The following is a 7001-nucleotide window of genomic DNA, read 5'->3' on the forward strand; positions in this document are numbered from 1 at the left end:
TAATCCTAAGTTTTAATATTTGTAAATTTTCATTTGAAGGAAAAATAGGGGAAAGAAACAAGTTCTAGAGGGTTTATGTTCTATGGATGTGAGGAGAATTAAGCATAACGGTCAGTGTGAGATTTGGATGAAGATGGTATACAACTAGTTACTCCAGAGGAGTAGAAGCCATTATAGTAGAAATAAAATATGTATGTATGGGCCACAGGTTGCAGTGTGTGACTGAATGATTTTGCTAATCAGTTGAATGCCCCACACCAAACTCCTTTTGGACATGGTCAAGAACGTTTATGTATGTAGCTGCAGTATCTCAGATTCTGGAGCAATAATCCATCGTGGCTCTTATTTGTGCCTTGTAGCATCAACAGATTTTCAAAGCTGAACAATTCTGTGGCCCTAAGATGAAGGTTTAATCTTAAGGAGGCAGCTTTGTTATGTTGTGTGGGAGTATTGTCAAGAAAGATCAGAAATTGCATGGCCTACCATAGACTTTAATGTTTTCCCATGTTAGGGAAAGTGAAGTATAAAATCGTTTCCTAATAGAATTAGTGAATGTCTTTGTACTGTTTAAATGAAAAAATTGTTGTTTCCAATTGGATAACATTCTCAAGATCTCTGTTCACAAAACCTGTGAAGGTTTAACATGAAGTACCTAAGTTGCATGTGGATATATTCTAAAAAAAAATCAGTAGGAAGAAAACCAATAAATTTAAGTTGATTTTATATACTGATAGTTGGCCGAGATGTTTATACACAATTCTTCATAAGTTATTAAGAAAATTATCGACTTTTTACTTTCCCAACAATGTACATGATTATGGGATATTTAAGTGATAAAAAATAAAAATAATAATAGGGCTCTACTGACTTTATTGAAATGAAAACCCTATGAACTTTCAAAGCAAGATAATTGCAAAATGAAGATTTCTTCAAGTATCATATACTAACAATCGATACTAAAATTTTAAAGTTGGGAATTTTATTTTAAAACTGCCTAAAATGAACAAAAATCAAATTATAAGTATTTTGAGTAATCTGTAACCATGTTCCTCAATGCTTTAATTATTTTACAATACTGATGTGTGTTAGGGAAGAGCAATATATATTATTCTTCTAGTGTGCTGTAGTTATTGAAACTTAATATATCTAACCTGTTCATAGTCACAGCTATCAAGCTTACTAACAAAACTTCACAAAAACCAAGGTTCCGAAGCAGATCCAGTTTTTAAAGGATGGCCCCTCTCACGCTTTTTGGAAGAAACACATCTCTTCTAAAGCCACTTGATGATACAAGCCGATAACCTAGCGCAATGGAACATGAGGTTACATCCGTACAAGTGGTGGATGCTTGTTTACTTTTTCTTCAAAAGTAAACCCAACGTTCAAAATCGATAACAATTATGACAATTCTCACATTTCTACTAAAAACGCCACTTTTTAATGTTGTCGTGAACAGGTCCCTGTTTTCCGGAAAGGACATGTCGAAGTTAGTTTCATTTCCTACAACCCTCAATACGATTTCAGGTTATTTTGTTTTGTTTTTTTAATTTTATCAGTTCCTATATCTCAGTCGACGGACGGTACTTATTTAAAATCGAAATCTTTTTTTAGATGAAAATCATGTTTAAAACCTTATCTAAATGAAAGATAAAGATCGATAGTGTTACATGGAAAATCCGTGTTTGGTGATTGTTATTAAAGTTCTGAGTATTTTAAAACAGACTTTTTTTTTATGTGTGCTAAAGTACAGATTGAAAAAGAAAACCGTGAAGAAATGTTGTGTCGGATGAGCTCACACTTATGTTTTGTTTCGTCAATAAATCACAGAAAACAAATTAGAAATATTTGTTAAAACAGAAACAAGCCGGAAGTTACAAAAACTAACATTATTTTCTTCCTGGTTCTGTTTTCCACAATGCACAATAAACGAACAGAAATCATTAAAAGTTACATTATTTAGCATCATTTCTAATCGATTATAACTTTTTTTATAAGATCGAAGAAATAACGAATACAAAGACTTCTTTTATCAAGTATTTTGTTTCTCCTAACTTTTCTCTTTTTTTTTTTACTTTGCTACAGAAGTTTCCCTGTGAATCTTGTTCTTTTTTTATATTTAACAAATAAATGAAGCAATCTATATGAATTAAATCCTATAACCTGGCTCAAGTCCTTTTATTATGATTGTTTCCTTGCAATGTGCTCGTTTCAGAAACCAAAATACATCCAATTAAATACGAACCATGGAACAATTATAGTCTTTAGATGTGTTCTTAGACAAATACTGGCTTGGAGAAAGTTTCTTCGTATAGCTGATTACAATAAGGAAATGTGAATATTTACCTGAAGTGATTTTTAACGTATCCTCTGTGAAATAGAGAAAAATCGAACTCAACATAATCCTACATGCCAATAACGAGTAATGGCTGCCATTTATTATAAACTTCCGGTTGATTGTTATAAAAACTGAAATGGCAAAATGTTTCGGCGGAATGACATCTCGTGGCGGAAAGGCATTGCATTTCTTCTAAATGAATTCTATTTTGAAAAGAAACATATAATGGTAAAAATATTGTCAATTCTTTTACATATAAGCAAAATCTACTTGAAATATTTATACAAAAGTTGTTTGAACAGTTTTATTATAAATTAAAATCGAAGAGTCAAGTTATTACTGGGAAATCAATGTAATTTTATTGAACCCTTTTTCATATGAAATGCATATGTATGTAAGGTGCAGTTATGAGAACTGTATTACTTGTTTTGAAATTAAATTTCAAATTTCAATATTTAGACGATTTAGATAAAAAAAAAAATTAAAACATGGGAAGGGTTTTTTAAATTTTTATTTATTTATTATTAAAAGCTTTTCTTAAAATATTTGTTAGTTTGAAGAGGGAGTTTCAAAAATATCAGATCTTGGAAAGAAAATTTGAGCAACTGTTTGAGAGTGAGAATAAGAGGAGGGAGAGTAGGAAAGGAGAAGGAATTGAATTCTTGAATAGGTTTCCATGGATAGGGGAGGCCTAGGGTTGGCGAGAATGGAGCTGCAGTTGCCATTGTAGTAACAGTGAAAGAATCAATAAAAGGATGGTGTTCAACAGAGAGCTATTGGCTGTAAATTGGGTGAAGCTTTGCCTATCGTGCAGAAGGATTTACCTTCGTAATAATATTTAATGTGTGTGAGCCTGTATGTGATGGGTGCTCCATTCCTGACATGTGAACAATGATATATATATGTGGGTACATGTACTTTATTAGCTGCTCAAGTATAAAAGATTTTCTGTTCCTGTAAAGGAAATTCAGCCTTTAAACTTCAGGAAATGAAATGGTTTGAGCTGATTATAGTTTGTAAGTAAAAGGGATGTATAACTATGAGTATATTTCCATGATATGTATAATGTCTCTTCTTTACTATCAAATGAGACAAAATTGTCAAAATCTTCATTTCAAGATGATTTTTCTTCTTTTTTTTTATTTTTGTGGTGGGTATGTTCTAAAATGAAAGCCATAGAAACCTAATGACATGTAGGGTTTTAGAGCTGATGCAGTTTGAAGAAATGAGATAATTCAGGTGGTATCAGATGACTAGAAGTGACTACAAATTGATAGAAGGAAAAAAAGTTTTAAAGAGATTATTGAACATGCATTCTTAAAATAGGAGAATAGCAATAACTGGGTAAGATTAATTAACACTTGTTTCAAATTATTGATGACTTATAATTGAAATGAAAACAAATCTGACAAGGAATTCCAAAGAGAAGCAATTTTATAGACAAAAAGATTGGGGACAAGTTCTTAGGAAGAAAACCAAGAACGAAACACAAGTCATAGTACAATGTGTAAATTTATGTTGAGTAGTAGAATTAGTAAAATTAGTAGAAAATGATAAAAGGAAACAGAAAAGAACACATCCTAACAGTAGAGAGTTATTACATTATACTGAAGGAGTGTTGTTTGACTAAGCACTCATGTTGTGGTAAATGGGAGAGTCACTGCTTCCATATCGAAATGGAACAAAACCCTGAAGTATCTGGGTCTGGCAGTGAATTATCTCTTCCAGCCTGTGGCATTTGAGACATTTGGAGGGACTAGGGGTCACTAACCACAAAGTTCTTGTCATCGTTGGCAGCTTGCCTCACTGAGGTGTCAGGTGATGCCCATGAAGATACTTGGCTTTTCCAATGCCTTAGCCTCACCATCGCCTGTGGTAATGCTGCAAGCGTGCAGCAGGTTACATTGAACCCTGTGGTGTGCAACCAATTGAAGTACTTGGTGCTACATGATATTTTTTTCCTTTCTTCTCCTTTTCATTTTTTTTTCCCACTTTTTTCTTTTCTTTGCTTTTCTTTTGTAACGACTATATTAGTTTTCAAAATAATGACAATAACTTGAAATCAATAATGAAATAAGACTGTAGAATGTGTTTGTGCTTTGAAAAATGTTAAAAACTCAAGTATTTTCTGGTTGTGAGAAGGAAATCTGGATTTGGTAATGAAACATGTGAAAACTATGATTGCCAATGTGAATTTATCTAAAATTGTAAGGCCTAAAGAGTGTTATTGTTTTTGTTGTGCATTGTTCATGAGTAGAAAGTATGCTGTATTCTTTATCAGTGCATCATTCTTACTGTAATTTTTCCTAATAGAATATTTCTGTTCTTAAACAAACTGCTTAACCCTTTCGTTACCAACCCGGCTGAAACCGGCTGTGGCTCTGTAGTACAAATGTCTTGTTTTCATAAGTTTTAAATTAAAATCTTCCACCAAACCTTAGTCACAATTTATGTTCCTAACACTAACTGAATGATAATACTAAATTATTTTACTAAATTCTTTATTACATTTAAAGTAATTGAAAGAAACACAGAGCATCTCAAAATAAATACAGTAGCGAAAGGGTTAATGGCCTTGATCTTACAGTTCCATCTGTTTTATAGCTGTGGCTTGTTGCATAGTTTAACTTCTATGTGTAGCTCAAGTGAACTTTTATGTTCTTTTTATTAACTCTTTCGTTACTGTATTTATTTTGAGATGTTCTGTGTTTCTTTCGATTATTTTAAATATAACAAAGAATTTAGTAAAATAACTTAGTTATCATTAAGCTGTGGTTAGGGCAGCGGACTCGCGGTCGTAGGATCGCGGTTTCGATTCCCAGACTGGGCATTGTGAGTGTTTATTGAGCGAAAACACCTTAAAGCTCCACGAGGCTCCGGCAGGGGGTGATGATCCCTGCTGTACTCTTTCACCACTCTTTCTCCCACTCTTTCTTCTGTTGGCCTGCTCGCTTAGCCAGCGGGGTGGCATCATTCAAAGGCTAAAACAATGTGAACGCATTGTGACCAGCGATGTGTAACTACATCTGATGGACTGGTCGGTCACGTGATCACGTGATCATTAAGCTAGTGTTAGGAACATAAATTGTGACTAAGGTTTGGTGGAAGATTTTTATTCAAAACTTATGAAAACAAGACCTTTGTACGACAGAGCCGGTTTTGGCCGGGTTGGTATCGAAAGGGTTAAAGAGCTTAGAGTACTCTGGAAATACACTGATATTTTTAAGGTAGACTAACTGCAGCATCATGTGACAACAAAATAAGGCTACTGTCAATGAAGGATCTGGCTACATACTGAGTCAAACAGGGAGGAAATATTTCCTCTAATTTCTTTTGGCAGTGAATTTGAATTTATGTAAAATTTTCTATTGGTAATCACTGCTATGTTAGATGATTATCTTTTTAAGCACAATTATTAAGTCATGGAATTGCTTTTACTCTTTTACTTGTTTCAGTCATTTGACTGCGGCCATGCTGGAGCACCGCCTTTAGTCGAACAAATCGACCCCAGGACCTATTCTTTGTAAGCCTAGTACTTAATCTATCAGTTTCTCTTTTGCCGAACCGCTAAGTTACAGGGACATAAACACACCAGCATCGGTTGTCAAGCGATGTTGGAGGGACAAACACAGACACACAAACATACACACACACATACATATATATACACACATATATATACACACATATATATATATACATATATACGACGGGCTTCTTTCAGTTTCCGTCTACCAAATCCACTCACAAGGCATTGGTCGGCCCGAGGCTATAGTAGAAGACACTTGCCCAAGGTGCCACACAGTGGGACTGAACCCGGAACCATGTGGTTCGTAAGCAAGCTACTTACCACACAGCCACTCCTGCGCCTATTTTGTTGATTTTTTTTTTGAGACAGTATACATATGTATACATACAAGTAAGCCATAGGTACATAACAAGATTGAAAACATAGCACTTGAATACCAAAAATGTAGAACAAAATACTATTTTATTAAAACCAAAAACAAGCTTCACAAATTGTTACTCAGAGTTTCACAAAACCAGTCATCAGTTACTTGTGATAAAACAAAATAAGAAATAATCTCATAATTCTATTTTAGCAAAAGTGTTTGATGAATGGTCACATGTTTTTTATTTTTATTTATATTTATTTTTTTACTTGTTTCAGTCATTAGACTGTGGCCATGCTGGGGTACTGCCTTGAAGAATTTTTAGTCAAATGTATCTGCCCCAGTATTTACTTTTTTAAAAATCTGGTTCTTATTCTATGCTGAAATGCTAAGTTACGGTGACGTAAACACACCAGCACCGGTGGTCAAGAAGTGGTAGGGGGGCAAACACAGGCACAAAGACACACACACACACATATATGATGGGCTTCTTTCAGTTTCCATCTACAAAATCCACTCACAAGGCTTTGGTCCAAGGCTATAATAGAAGATACTTGCCCAAGGTGCCATGCAGTAGAACTGAAGCCTAAACCATGGTTGGGAAGCAAGCTTCTTACCACACAGTCAAGTCTGTGCCTATGTGAAGTTTCCTTTTTTTCAGTTTTAATAAAATAGTACATGTGTGTGTGTATATATATATACATTATACATATATATATATATATATATATATATATATACATTATACATATATAATATATATATACATATAT

The 7001-nt window shown here is 33.8% G+C and overlaps 1 protein-coding gene across 1 annotated transcript in view; it reads right to left on the minus strand.

Annotated features, from left to right (window-relative positions):
* The window catches only part of LOC115209588 (transcription initiation factor TFIID subunit 6b), a 61365-nt gene extending 58909 nt beyond the window's left edge, over positions 1-2456 (minus strand). Inside the window, exon 1 of the mRNA XM_029778027.2 lies at positions 2344-2456. The gene's annotated coding sequence lies outside the window, so the exon portion shown is untranslated. The remainder of the gene's footprint in view (positions 1-2343) is intronic.
* Between the last annotated feature and the right edge of the window lie 4545 nt (positions 2457-7001).

The sequence above is a fragment of the Octopus sinensis genome, linkage group LG3, assembly GCF_006345805.1.
Source record: "Octopus sinensis linkage group LG3, ASM634580v1, whole genome shotgun sequence".
In the NCBI taxonomy this organism is placed as follows: Eukaryota; Metazoa; Mollusca; class Cephalopoda; order Octopoda; family Octopodidae; genus Octopus; species Octopus sinensis.